Source organism: Schistocerca americana, chromosome 6 (genome assembly GCF_021461395.2).
Source record: "Schistocerca americana isolate TAMUIC-IGC-003095 chromosome 6, iqSchAmer2.1, whole genome shotgun sequence".
In the NCBI taxonomy this organism is placed as follows: domain Eukaryota; kingdom Metazoa; phylum Arthropoda; class Insecta; order Orthoptera; family Acrididae; genus Schistocerca; species Schistocerca americana.
The window spans coordinates 97,953,098-97,968,824 of NC_060124.1; positions in this window are offsets into that span (position 1 = coordinate 97,953,098).

A 15,727-nucleotide genomic window follows, 5' to 3' on the forward strand; every position below is an offset into this window, starting at 1 on the left:
TGCTGTAAGTTGTCATGGTAAGGATTCAACAAGTCATGACAAGTGCCCAGCTGAAATACTGAGCCATTCTGCCTCTATAGCCTTTCATAATTGCGGAAGTGTTGGTGGTGCAAGATTTTCAGCACGAACTGACCTCTCGATTAGGTTCCATCAGTGTTCGATGGGATTCATGCCCGGCTGTATGTGTGGCCAAATCAATCACTCGAACTGTCCATAATGTTCTTCAAACCATTTGCGAACAGTTGTGGCCTGCTGACATGTTTGGGAACATGAGGTCGTTGAATGCCTGCAGATTGTCTCCAAGTAGCCGAAGATAACCATTTCCAATCAATGATCTGTTCAGTTGGACAGAGGACGAAGTCTGTTCCATTCAAAAACACAGGCCACATGAATGTGGAGCCACCACCAGCCTTGTTGGCAAATTGGGTTCATGGCTTCACGGGACCTGCGCCACAGTCGAACCCTACCATCAGCTCTTACTAACTGATATCTGCCCGGGCCACGGTTTTACAGCCGGCTAAGGTTCAATCGATATAGTCCCGAGTCCAGGAGAAGCGCTGCAGGCGATGCCGTGATGTTAGGGACGGCACTCGCGTTGATTCTATATCATTTAGCTACAACACAGCAGGTCAGCAACTGGAAACAGCTATTTCCATAAACTATCTGGGAGTAGTCATTATGAGTGATTTAAAATGGAATGACCATATAAAATTAATCGTCGGTAAAGTAGATCCCATACTGAGATTCATTGGAAGAATCCAAGGAAATGCAGTCCGAAAACAAAGGAAGTAGGTTACAGTACACTTGTGCTTGAATACTGCTCACCGGTGTGGGATCCGTACCAGATAGGATTGATAGAAGTGACAGAGATGATCCAACGGAGAGCAGCGCGCTTCGTTACAGGATCATTTAGTAATCGCGAAAGCCTTACGGACATGATAGATAAACTCCAGAGGAATGCTCTGCAAGAGAGACGCTCAGTAGCTCGGTACGGAATTCTGTTAAAGTTTCGAGAAATACCTTCACGGAGGAGTCACGCAGTATATTGCTCCCTCCTACGTATATCTCGCGAGGAGGCCATGAGGATAAAATCAGAGAGATTAGAGCCCACACAGAGGCATACCGACAATCTTTCTTTCCACGAACAATACGAGACTGGAATAGAAGGGAGAACCGATAGTGGTCTCAAGGTACCCTCCGCCCCACACCGTCAGGTGGGTTGCGGAGTATGGATGTATACGTACATGTAGATGTACATCGTCTGCTGCTATAGCCCATTAACGCCAAATTTCGCGCCTCTGTTCTAACGGATACGTTCATCGTAGGTCCCAAACTGATTTCACGCGATTTTGTTTGCCTATTAGCGCTGACGACTCTACGCAGACTCCGCTGTCTTCGGTCGTTAGGTGCAGGCTGCCGGCTGCCATGGTGAGAGGCAATGCCTGAAATTCGGTATTCTTGGGACACCCTTGACACTGTGGATGTCGGACAATACTGAAATCGCTAATTATTTCAGAAATGGAATGTCCCATGCGTCTAGCTCAAACTACTATTCCGCGTTCAAAGTCTCTTCGTTACCGTCGGAAACCTTTTCACATGAATCACAGGACTGCAAATGACAGCTCAGTCAGTGCAGTGGCCATTTGTATCTTGTGTATACGATACTTCCGCCATTTGTATATGTGCGTATTGCTATCCCACAACTTATGTCACCTCACTGTATTGGATCTCTCTCTCTCTCTCTCTCTCTCTCTCTCTCTCTCTCTCTCTCACTCACTGACTCTACACCTCAGTCCATCCCTCACACACAGACACACACACACACACACACACACACACACACACGCACGCACACGCACACGCACAACGACCCACGCATGCACGGGTGCATTACCGGGTGTTTCCGTTACATTGACTGATATATTGGGTGACGCAAAAGTCCGTTAAGAGCTGAAAATGCACTACTTCACTCAATAATATACGTAGAGAGGTAGACGTTAGGACACATGCTTGAAATGGTATACGCTTTTATTGAAATCAAAAACCAGTAAAAAACTAGCCAACAGATGGCGGTGGAGACTCCAATGGAGTCCGTGTAAAATTCAGCTTCATCAGGACGTGTCTGCCACCGGTTGTGTGCGAAGTGGGCACTTCAAAATATGGTAGAAGATGAAGATTGATAACCTAACAAGTTGTGGAGTGACGAAGCCCGTTTCACAAGAGTGCCTGTCAACACCCACAACTGCAGATTCTGGGCTACCGACAAGCCCTGGACTGTAATGGAAGCCCCGTTGCATGGCGGGGCGGATGTGATGATGTGATGTGGGTTTACCACATCAGTCACGATCGGACCCTTTTCCTTCGAGAAAATGCGGGTTGCTGCTTTTCAAACAGTCAATCTGACGGGTGCGACGTACACCGTATGTCACGGAATCGCATTATCTACATCTACATCTACATTTATACTCCGCAAGCCACCCAACGGTGTGAGGCGGAGGGCACTTTGCGTGCCACTGTCATTACCTCCCTTTCCTGTTCCAGTCGCGTATGGTTCGCGGGAAGAACGACTGTCTGAAAGCCTCCGGGCGCGCTCTAATCTCTCTAATTTTACATTCGTGATCTCCTCGGGAGGTACAAGTAGGGGGAAGCAATATATTCGATACCTCATCCAGAAACTATATAAGTGAAACTATATAAGTGACTTATTAGTGGTTTCTTCATTCACCTCTGCATTTCTTGTGTTGTGGCCTGATATTTGTGAGTGTTTCGTATCGAGCAACTTAACCTCTTACCCGTGTTTACATTCCGCGCTGACCAGTTGCAGCTGTAGCGGCGCATCGAAAGCTAAGTACTAATTAATTGTTTGTGTATAGTAGTTTATTTAGGAACTTTAGTAGTCTTCAACCGGTGTTCTTGGTGTTTTCCGGTGAAATAACTTCAGAAGAAATTTTTGCGAACTGCTTTCAGTTTCGTTACTGTCATTAGACGTTTGATTTTCTTTCTGTGTTAGTATTTTGTTATATTCTCATTTGTTGTTGATTAATATTGTCAATAATAGTAGTTACTTCCCTTGTAGAGCAAGTTTGTCATTATTGTAGTCAGTATTTAACATCTTCTTATTGTAGTAGCGGAACTTAGATAAAGTTGTTTTCTTGTTTCAATAATTGTAAAATTTTACCATGAGTGAGAAGTGTGGGCTTTGCCGTAGGTTCGTGGGTAGTGGATTGCGGTGTGAGACTTGTTCGAAGTATTTTCACTGGGGGGAATGCAGTGGGGAAGCCAGTGGGCATTCTGGTGAGATCCTCTCCTGGAACTGCAGGTTATGTAGCAAGAGTAAGTTGATAGAGGAGCAGGAGCGTAAGATCTGTGCCCTTCAGGTGCAGTTGAAAAACGCACAGGAGGAGCTAGATAGGATGAGGAGGGAGAAGGGGGTTGGGGAATGGGAGCTGGCTGTTGGCAAGAGATCTGCTAGGAGAAGGAGATTTTCAGATAGTTTTACTATTGGTGTTTGTAATAGATATGACCAACTGTCAGAGTCTAGTGGAGAGGAATCTCTAGTAGCTGTAGATGTAGGAAGTATGCAGCAGACCTCAGCAGTTACGGTGGCTAGGACAGTTGCAAAGTCTAAGAGAAAGAAGAAGGTTCTGCTGTTAGGTAGTTCTCATGGTAGAGGTGTAGGCCAGCAGTTGCAGGAAGTTTTGGGGAGTGAGTACCAGGTCACCAGCATTGTGAAGCCTAATGCAGGATTGGCTCAGGTGACTTTTAACATAGGGGGGTTATGTAGGGATTTTACTAAAGAGGATCAGGTAGTGATTGTGGGTGGGGCTGGTAATAGTATTGATAGGGATGGGGAGTATGACATAGATGGTGACCTGGAAAAGATAGCCACTCAGACTGGCAACACGAATGTGCATTTCGTGGAACTGTTTCAGCGTCACGATCGGCCTCATCTTAATACAGCCGTCAGGCGTAATAACATGAGACTTGGGGGTGCGCTGATGACAGAGGGCAGGAGTCACATTTCAGTGGTGTCGGTGGAGTCTATCAGTAGGACGGGTTTCACTAGACATGGCCTGCACCTCAACAGGTATGGGAAGGGGAGGTTGGCAAAACTTATAGGTGACAGCATAGGTGGGGGTGGTGGGATCACTCATGGGAAAATTCCGGTAGTTGTGGGTGTTAGAGCTGTACCTTTTTTAGATTGAAGTCAGCTGATAGGTATTCCTGCTTAAGGGAAGTCTCTCTAACAAAGAAACCACTCTCTACAAAGCTTGGGTATCCGATTAATGAGGGAATTAGTATATTTCATCAAAATATACAAGGTATTAGAGATAAAGTTAGTGAACTGCTTATAGATGTTGACTCTGAAATTATTGGTATATCTGAACACTTCTTAAATAAGGAGATAATTCAGAGGCTTCCTTTACCAGGATACAGGTTGGCTGGCAGCTTTTCTAGGAGCTCTTTGCGGTGTGGGGGAGTAGCCATGTATGTGAAAAACGGTATCCCATTTGAGTCAATTGATGTTTCAAAGTACTGCACTGAAAAGGTGTTTGAATGTTGTGCAGGTGTGGTTAAATTTAGTGGAGCTAAACTTCTTACTGTTGTTATTTATAGATCCCCAGACTCCGATTTCACAACATTTTTGCTAAAGCTAGAGGAGGTTCTTGGTTCACTTTATAGGAAATACAAAAAGTATTAATTGTATAAGTGATTGTGCAAGGAAAAGGATGCTGGTAGACCTCCTTAATTCATATAATCTTATGCAAACCGTATTCTTTCCAACGAGAGTGCAAGGGAACAGTAGAACAACCATAGACAATATTTTTGTTCATTCGTCATTATTAGAAGGGCATTCTGTTAGCAAAAAGGTGAATGGCCTTTCAGATCATGATGCACAAATTTTAAGTCTAAAAGTTTTTTGTGCTGCAACACATGTTAAATATAGTTACCAACGTTTTAGGAAAGCTGATCCAGTTGCTGTACAGACTTTTGTAAACCTTATCAAGGAACAAGAGTGGCAAGATGTTTATAGTGCTGATACAGTAGACGATAAATATAATGCTTTCCTCAAGACTTTTCTCGTGCTCTTTGAAAGTTGCTTTCCGTTAGAACGTTCAAAACAGGGTACTAGCACAAACAGGCAGCCTGGGTGGCTGACTAAAGGGATAAGAATATCTTGTAGAACAAAGTGGCAATTATATCAAAACGTTAGAATCAGTCAAAATCTAAATGCAGCAGCCCATTACAAACAGTATTGTAAGGTGCTTAAAAAAGTTATTAGGAAGGCAAAAAGTATGTGGTATGCAGATAGAATAGCTAAGTCTCAGGATAAAATTAAAACCATATGGTCAGTCGTAAAGGAAGTGGCTGGTCTGCAGAGACAGGTCGAGAATATAGAATCAGTGCGTAGTGGGGATGTCCGTGTTACTGATAAGTCGCATATATGTACAGTACTTAATAATCACTTTCTGAATATAGCAGGTGAACTAAATAGAAACCTAGTCCCAACAGGGAATCATATAGCGCTCTTAGAAAAAAGTGTTCCGAGACTGTTACCTGAAATGCTCCTCCATGATACTGACAAGAGGGAGATTGAGTTAATAATTAAATCACTAAAGACCAAGAACTCTCATGGATATGACGGGGTATCTAGCAGAATACTGAAGTATTGTTCCACGTATGTTAGCTCAGTACTTAGCCATATCTGTAACTTTTCCTTTAGGAGTGGTCGGTTTCCTGACCGATTAAAGTACTCGGTAGTGAAGCCACTTTATAAAAAGGGAGACAGGGATAATGTTGACAATTATAGACCTATTTCTATGCCATCAGTGTTTGCTAAAGTTATTGAGAGGGTTGTATATACAAGGTTACTGCAGCATTTAAATTCACATAATTTGCTGTCAAATGTACAGTTTGGTTTTAGAAACGGTTTAACAACTGAAAATGCTATAGTCTCTTTTCTCTGTGAGGTTTTGGACGGATTAAATAAAAGGTTGCGAACGTTAGGTGTTTTCTTTGATTTAACGAAGGCTTTTGACTGTGTTGATCACAAAATATTACTGCAGAAGTTGGAACATTCTGGAGTAAGGGGAGTAGCTTACAATTGGTTCGCCTCCTACTTTAAGAACAGAAAGCAGAAGGTAATCCTCCGCAATATTGAGAGTGGTAATGATGTTCAGTCCCAATGGGGCACTGTTAAATGGGGCGTTCCCCAAGGGTCGGTGCTGGGGCCACTGCTGTTCCTTATTTATGTAAATGATATGCCTTCTAGTATTACAGGTGATTCAAAAATATTTCTGTTTGCTGATGACACCACCTTGGTAGTGAAGGATCTTGTGTGTAATATTGAAACATTATCAAATAATGTAGTTCATGATATAAGTTCGTGGCTTGTGGAAAATAATTTGATGCTAAATCACAGTAAGACTCAGTTTTTACAGTTTCTAACCCACAATTCAACAAGAACTGACATTTTAATCAGACAGGATGGGCATGTTATAAGCGAGACGGAACAGTTCAAGTTCCTAGGCGTACAGATAGATAGTAAGCTGTTGTGGAAAGCCCATGTTCAGGATCTTGTTCAGAAACTAAATGCCGCTTTATTTACCATTAGAACAGTATCTGAAATAAGTGACATTTCAACACGAAAAGTAGTATACTTCGCATATTTTCATACGCTTATGTCATATGGTATTATTTTTTGGGGTAATTCTTCTGATTCAAAAAGGGTATTTTTGGCTCAAAAACGTGCTGTTCGAGCTATGTATGGTGTAAGTTCGAAAACCTCTTGTCGACCCCTATTCAATAGTCTGGGAATTTTGACATTGCCCTCACAGTATGTATTTTCTTTAATGTCGTTTGTTGTTAGCAATATTAGCTTATTCCCAAGAGTTAGCAGCTTTCACTCAGTTAATACTCGGCAGAAATCAAATCTGCATGTGGAATGCACTTCCTTGACTCTTGTGCAGAAAGGAGTGCAGTATTCTGCTGCATCCATTTTCAATAAGCTACCACAAGAACTCAAAAATCTTAGCAGTAGCCCAAACACTTTTAAGTCTAAACTGAAGAGTTTCCTCATGGTTCACTCCTTCTATTCTGTCGAGGAGCTCCTGGAAGAGATACAAAATTAAGCAAATTCCAGTGTACATTTTTGATTTTCTTTATTTAAACTAACGACTTGTCGCCTGAATATGTTTCTTATATTTCATTTTATCTGTTTCTACAATCGTGTTACAATTTCATGTATTGACTCGTTCCATGACCATGGAGACTTCTCCTAAATGTGGTCCCACGGAACAATAAATAAATAAATAAAATAAAAAAACGCACCCTCTCGAAACCTGGCGAGCAAGCTACACCGCGATGCAGAGCGCCTCTCTTGCAGAGTCTGCCACTTGAGTTAATTAAACATCTCCGTAACGCTATCACGGTTACCAAATAATCCTGTGACGAAACGCGCCGCTCTTCTTTGGATCTTCTCTATCTCCTCCGTCAAACCGATCTGGTACGGATCCCACACTGATGAGCAATATTCAAGTATAGGTCGAACGAGTGTTTTGTAAGCCACCTCCTTTGTTGATGGACTACATTTTCTAAGCACTCTCCCAATGAATCTCAACCTGGTACCCGCCTTACCAACAATTAATTTTGTATGATCATTCCACTTCAAATCGTTCCGCACGCATACTCCCAGATATTTTACAGAAGTAACTGCTACCAGTGTTTGTTCCGCTATCATATGATCATACAATAAGGGATCCTTTTTTCTATGAATTCGCATTACATTACATTTGTCTATGGTAAGGGACAGTTGCCACTCCCTGCACCAAGTGCCTATCCGCTGCAGATCTTACTGCATTTCGCTACAATTTTCTAATGCTGCAACTTCTCTGTATACTACAGCATCATCCGCGAAAAGCCGCATGGAACTTCCGACACTATCTACTAGGTCATTTATATATATGTGGCACGCCAGAGGTTACTTTAACGTCTGTAGACGTCTCTCCATTGATAACAACATGCTGTGTTCTGTTTGCTAAAAATACTCTTCAATCCAGCCACACAGCTGGTCTGATATTCCGTAGGCTCTTACTTTGTTTATCAGGCGACAGTGCGGAACTGTATCGAACGCCTTCCGGAAGTCAAGAAAAATAGCATCTACCTGGGAGCCTGTATCTAATATTTTCTGGGTCTCATGAACAAATAAAGCGAATTGGGTCTCACACGATCGCTGTTTCCGGAATCCATGTTGATTCCTACATAGTAGATTCTGGGTTTCCAAAAACTACATGATACTCGAGCAAAAAACATGTTCTCAAATTCTACAACAGATCGACGTCAGAGATATAGGTCTATAGTTTTGCAGATCTGCTCGACGACCCTTCTTGAAGACTGGGACTACCTGTGCTCTTTTCCAATCATTTGGAACCCTCCGTTCCTCTAGAGACTTGCGGTAGTCGGCCGAAGTGGCCGTGCGTTTAAAGGCGCTGCAGTCTGGAACCGCAAGACCGCTACGGTCGCAGGTTCGAATCCTGCCTCGGGCATGGATGTTTGTGATGTCCTTAGGTTAGTTAGGTTTAACTAGTTCTAAGTTCTAGGGGACTAATGACCTCAGCAGTTGAGTCCCATAGTGCTCAGAGCCATTTGAACCATTTTTTTGACTTGCGGTACACGGCTGTTAGAAGGGGGGCAAGTTCCTTCGCGTACTCTGTGTAGAATCGAATTGGTATCCCGTCAGGTCCAGTGGACTTTCCTCTGTTGAGTGATTCCAGTTGCTTTTCTATTCCTTGGACACTTATTTCGATGTCAGCCATTTTTTCGTTTGTGCGAGAATTTTGAGAAGGAACTGCAGTGCGGTCTTCCTCTGTGAAACAACTTTGGAAAAAGGTGTTTAGTATTTCAGCTTTACGCGTGTCATCCTCTGTTTCAATGCCATCATCATCCCGGAGTGTCTGGATATGCTGTTTCGAGCCACTTACTGATTTAACGTAAGACCAGAAGTTCCTAGGATTTTATGTCAAGTCGGTACATAGAATTTTACTTTCGAATTCACTGAACGCTTCACGCATAGCCCTCCTTACGCTAACTTTGACATCGTTTAGCTTCTGTTTGTCTGCGAGGTTTTGGCTGCGTTTAAACTTGGAGTGAAGCTCTCCTTGCTTTCGCAGTAGTTTCCTAACTGTTGTTGTACCACGGTGGGTTTTTCCCGTCCCTCACAGTTTTACTCGGCACGTACCTGTCTAAAACGCATTTTACGATTGCCTTGAACTTTTTCCATAAACACTCAACATTGTCAGTGTCGGAACAGAAATTTTCGTTTTGATCTGTTACTCTTGCTAAACAGATAAACCTTCCTCCCTTTTTTTATATTCCTATTAACTTCCATATTCAGGGATGCTGCAACGGCCTTATGATCACTGATTCCCTGTTCTGCACTTACAGAGTCGAAAAGTTCGGGTCTGTTTGTTATCAGTAGGTCCAAGATGTTATCTCCACGAGTCGGTTCTCTGTTTAATTGCTCGAGGTAATTTTCGGATAGTGCACTCAGTTATAATGTCACTCGATGCTCTGTCCCTACCACCCGTCCTAAACATCTGAGTGTCCCAGTCTATATCTGGTACATTGAAATCTCCACCTAAGACCATAACACGCTGAGAAAATGTATTTCAAATTTTCTCTCAGTTGTTCTGCCACTAATGCTGCTGAGTCGGGAGGTCGGTAAAAGGAGCTAGCTTGGCCGATAAAGGCCTACTGGTAGATACGACTTTTATGGAGGATGGCGCCCGATGCCACAATGATAAACGTATAAACGATACCGTCGTTGAGGATCATGTACTAAGCTGCCGCCGGCCTGTGTGACCAAGCGGTTCTAGGCGCTACAGTCTGGAACCGCGCAACCGGTACGATCGGAGGTTCAAATCCTGCCTCGGGCATGGTTGTGTGTGATGTGCGTAGGTTAGTTAGGTTTAAGTAGTTCTAAGTTCTAGGGGACTGATGACCTCAGAAGTTAAGTCCCATAGTGCTCAGAGCCATTTGAACCATTTTTGAACTGAGCTGCCACTTCCGTCATGCTTAGCCTTCCAGGTTCCCAGACATAAATCCTTGTGATTATTGGTTGTGGGTTACCTGACGTTGCGATTGTCCGACCTAATTAGGGACACTAAAAGACAATACTTGGTATCAGTTTTTCACCACAACTATTGATATGTTGTACCGTGCTGTTCACAACATTGTCTCTCGACTACAGGTATTGATGAATGACGACCGACATGCTGAACATGTGTGGTGAAGTACTCCTTCTTTCCTAAAAACTTCTTTCCTTAAAATCAGTTGTTATGCTAATTATTGTTTTGTAGCGTATGAAGCGCTGTCTCTTGGTCAGGTTATGTATTTTTAATTTCAGCAAAACCTCATGTCATATCAATAATGTTTATCACTTGTTATCTCTCTACCGACGTTATCCCGTGAAGCACTCAATTTCCAATGTTAACGTACTTTTGGGTCACCCTATGTGTGGCACGATCTTTCGTTGTTGAAACAGGTGCGTATACTGCTGAAAAATAAACGCTGTTGCCGTAAATACAATAAATCGTAAAACTCCAGCCAGCTATTCTCGCTGAAAAGAATTACACATAAATACAGTAGCAGGAGGGACGATCAGAACCCGCCGGCCTGCCCCGCAGCCGTGCAGCGGCAGTGCAAGCCATTACGACGAAGCTCTTATCTAACATTTATGTCACAATTTCCAACACGGGCCAGAATGCGAACTTCACTGCTCCTTCGCTATAGAAATCTTCTTTCGCCATTGTGTAACGCCGTGTCTGATAGCTTTCAAATTTTATTAGTCCCATTGTCGGTGGCTGGGTTATTGTGCGGGCTGAAAAGGGGGGCGGGAAATTGCAAGGAAGAGAACTGTGGTTGCTCTCCACGCAAACTTCGCGTCGTCTTTGTTGGCGAAGAGCACACAAATTACTCTTTCCGCAGAAACTCTCGATCGAGCTCCGAAATTCCTTACGCAGCAAAAGACAAGTTGCTGACTCTTGCGCTCGAACTAGCAGAACCATTATAATTTACAGGGGAGTAAACTTGTGGGGTGATCTGCCTTACACTGGAACTCTGACATTTTCCTCTTTGCTTCATCTTTTCGATGAGTAGAGAGACATGGAACTTTTTATTGTACGTTTGAAAAAGAGACACGTATTTTAAAACGGAACAAGTTGTTTTAGTGTACAATTTTCAAATTATCCCTGGAAACATTTCCTTACTATGTTTCTTGTTCACACGTACTATTTTGTTTTCAATATATCACTAGAATTAGTTCGAAGCAGAAATAGAATTGGAGTTACCAGTTCGTTGCAAATACATGTTGCGTTAACGAGATATGCTTAGCGATGGTAAGATCACTTTTGATATATTTCTACACTCTAATGAGCACAAAATGTTTTGGGAATATTGGACAATACCAAAATGCCATATTTCCAATGTGCGTATCATTTTAAATTTAAAATGTTTTTCAAGTAAGCCTGTTAAAATTGTTTCACTTCTTTATAGCATCGATAGTCCTCGCTTTTTTATGTAGGTATTTCACATGGCATTCTCTGCGTCTACTTCGAGAACCCTAAATATTGATGAATTAGGTATCAATAAGAATTCCTGCTGAGTATTGTAAGCTTCATTTCTATGCTAAGCACTGTGTTCCCTCCAACAGCAAAATACTAATTTACATGACGATTACCCCTCCCTCTCTTCCCAGTTCTTTCACGCAATGCCAATATTCATTCTTTGCTTTTGACTTCACCATTAGTTTTATTATACACATTCTGTCTCAGAGGTTTGGGCAATGGTTATGTTCGACCTACTACTGGATGAGCTCAACAGACGGTTTCAGTTCTTGGTCATAATTAAATTCAAGTTTCTGTCAGACTCTCCTTATAGAGGTAAATTAATTGTTTCTTCCGAATCGTGGTTATTTCCTTATAATATCGTCTTCTAAACAATTACTTCCCCTAATGTCGGTACCCATCGTATTTGCTACATCTGACGAATCTTTTCCCTGACATTAAGAATGGTTTTCAGCTGACGTGGCCAGCAGTTTTCTTCGTCATTGCTGGCAATCCTCATGTGTTCTACATCACGTCCCGTCATCTTGACTTCCAACGGAGGCCACGTGCGTCCCACAAGCCAATCTACAGAGACGTTAACGACAAAACATTCACATTAATAATTATGATTATAATCATGGTCTTGCTGGTTGCAAACCAGAGAGCCTCAAGGTGCACCCTCTTTATACGACGCACGTGCGAGTAACTGATCGTTTATCACACAGATATAAACTACACCTGGCGTACAATCGGGCTCTGTCGACAATGTACACTGAAGTATGGCAGCGAGTGTCTGGGTATCTACGTTTGGATGGTCGGCGGCTGGGCATCGAGATGAGTACGGTAGTAGGAGGAGAGTTCAGTCAAACTGTAGTGTGAGACCAGTTTCATATGAAGACTCCTGTGCCTACAGGATTTACCCCGTGGTTTGGGGGTAGCGTCTTTGATTGGTAATCCAAACGACCTCGGTTCTAAACACGCCCCCGCTAAAATTCTGATTAATAATCAGTACTGGCGACGAAAATTTCCCGCATAAGTTACCCTCATTCTGCCAACGGCCTTATCAAAGAGGGTGGAGGAGCGGACAGAGGTTCAGGACACTCTCTTTTCCTTATGGTGGGAAACTACTCCTGAAGGCGATAGAATCAGCAATGATCAACGGCGTAAGTGTGCAGAAGGCAAAGGAAACCACTGCATTAAAGACACATAGCGTGTATCCACTGGACATGTGGTCTGTAATTCGGCAAAAGATTCCGCAACAGTTCCCATTCGGATGCCCGGGAGAGAACTGTGAAGAGCGAGATGACGATGAGAAAAAGACTGAATAATCAAAGCAAGGATGACGTTCTACGAGTCGGGCGTGGAGTATCAGAAACTTGAACGTGATAGGAAAACTAGAAATCTGAAAACGGATATGCAAGATATGCAAAGCCTCAAGTCAGTGAGGTGAAACGGAAAGAAGTGAAAGATTTCTGGTCAGGTAATATCAACAGCAGCAGCAGATGGTATAACTGGAGTAGAATTCGTTATGAGTAGGAAGGTAGCGTAGAGAATGTGTTACTGTGTACAGTTCAGTGATGGGATTCTTTTCGTATCACAATCGACAGCAAACCAACACCGACAAAGATTGTTGAGGTGTATATGCCGACGTCGAAAAATAAAGATGAGGAGACAGAGAAAGTATAAGAGGATATTGAAAGGGTAATACAGCATGTAAAGGGAGATTAAAATCTAATGGTGCGGAATCCAGTTCTAAGGGAGGGAGCAGAAGAAAAGGTTACTGGTGAATATGGGCTTGAAACAAGGAATTAGAGAGGAGAAACACTAATAGAGTTTTGAAATAAATTTCAGCTAGTAATTGCGAATACTTTATCCAAGAATCACAAAAGGAGGAGATATACTTGAAAAGACCGGGAGGTACGGGAGGATTTCAGTTATGTTACATCATGGTAAGACAGAGATTCTGAAACCAGATACTTGATTGTGAGGCGTACCCAGGAGCAAATATAGACTCAGATCACAATGTAGAGTAGGCTGAAGTTTAAGAGATTAGTCAGCGAGAATCAATACCCAAAGAAGTGGGATACGGAGGTCTAAGGAACGACAGGATACACTTAAAGTTCTCTAAGGCTATAGAAATAGCAATAAGGAAAAGCTCAGTAGGCACTAGAGTTGAGGAGAAATTGACATACATAAAAAGGGCAATCACTGAAGTTGGAAAGAAGAACTTAGGTACAGAGAAGGTAAATGCCATTAAACCATGGGTAACAGAAGAAATACTTGAGTTGATCGATGAAAGAAGGAACTACAAAAACGTTCAGAGAAATTCAGGAATATAGAAACACAAGTCGCTGAGGAATGAAATAAAAAGGAACTGCTGGAAAGGTAATACGAAATGGCTGCTTGAAACATGGAAAGAAATCGGAAAAGAAATTATTGTCCGAAGGACTGACTCAACACATAGAAAAGAGAGGATAGGTAGAAAGAGTACATTAAAAGGCTCTTTGAGGGGGAAGATTTGTCTGATGTGAGAGAAGAAGCAACAGGAGTCAATTTGGAGGAGATAGGGATCCAGTATAGCAATCATAATTTAAGAGAGCTTTGAAGAACTTAAGATCAAATAAGACATAAGGGATGGATAACAATCCATCAGAATCTCTAAAATCATTTCGGAAAGTGACAACAAGATGACTATATAAGCTGATCTGTAGAATGTGTGAGTCAGGCGGCATACCATATTACTTTCGAAAAAATATCATCCACACCGTTCAAAAGACTGCAAGAGATGACAAGTGCGAGAATTATCGCACATTCAGCTTAACAGCTCAAGCATCAAAGTTCCTGAAAGAATAATATACAGAAGAATGGAAAAGAAAATTGAGGATGTGCTAGATGAGGATTAGTGTGGCTTTAGAAAAGGTAAAGGCACCAGAGAGACCGTTCGGTTGATAATGGAAGGAAGACTAAAGAAAATTCAAGACGCGTTCATAGATTCTGTCGACCTGGAAATAGCATTCGACAATGTAAAATGGTGCAAGACGTTCGAAATGCTGAGAAAAGTAATAATAAGCTATAGGGAGAGACGGGTAACACACAGTCTGTATAAGAGCCAAGAGGGAATAATGGGTGTGGTGTACCATGAACGAAGGGATAGTCTTAAATATGGTGTAAGACAGATATATAGTTTCTCGCCTCTACTATAATGGAAATAAAGAAAAGGTTCTGGAGTGGAATTGAAATTCAGGGTAAAAAGGTATCAGTGATACAATACACTGATGACATTGCTACACTGAGTGAAAGTGAAGAAGAATTACATGGCGTACTGAATGGAATGCACAGCCTAATGAGTACAGAACATGGATTGAAAGTAAATCGATGAAAGACGAAAGTAATGATAAGCAGCAGAAATTAGAGCAGAGAGAAATTTAACAACAAGTTTGATGGTCATTAAGTCAATGAAGTTAAGAATTCTGCTACAAAGGCAGCAAAATAAGCAATGACGGAAGGAGCAAGGAGGACGTCAAAAGTAGACTATCACTGGAAAAAAGGGCATTCCTTGCAAAGAGAACTCTACAGATATCAAATATAGGCCTCAATTTGAGGAAGAAATTTCTGAGAATATGCGATTGAAGCACAGCACTGTATGGTAGTAAACATGGACTGTGTGAAAACCGGAACAGAAGAGAATCGGAGCATTCGAGATGAGGTACCACAGATGAATGTTAAAAATTAGATGGACTGGTAAGGTAGAGAATGAGGAGGTTCTAAAAATGGCTGTGAGCTCTATGGGATTTAACTTCCGAGGTCATTAGTCCCCTAGAACTTAGAACGACTTAAACCTAACTAACCTAAGGACATCACACACATCCATGCCCGAGGCAGGATTCGAACCTGCGAGCGCAGCGGCCGCACGGTTCCATACTGTAGCGCCTAGAACCGCCCGGCGATGAGGTTCTGCGCAGAATCGGAGAGATAAGGAATATGTGGAAAACACTGATAAGAAGAGTAGACAGGATGATAGGACATCTGTTAAGACATGAGGGAATGGCTTCCATGGTACTAGAGGGAACTGTAGAGGGCAAAAACTGCAGAGCAAGACAGACATAGGAATACAGCCAGCAAAT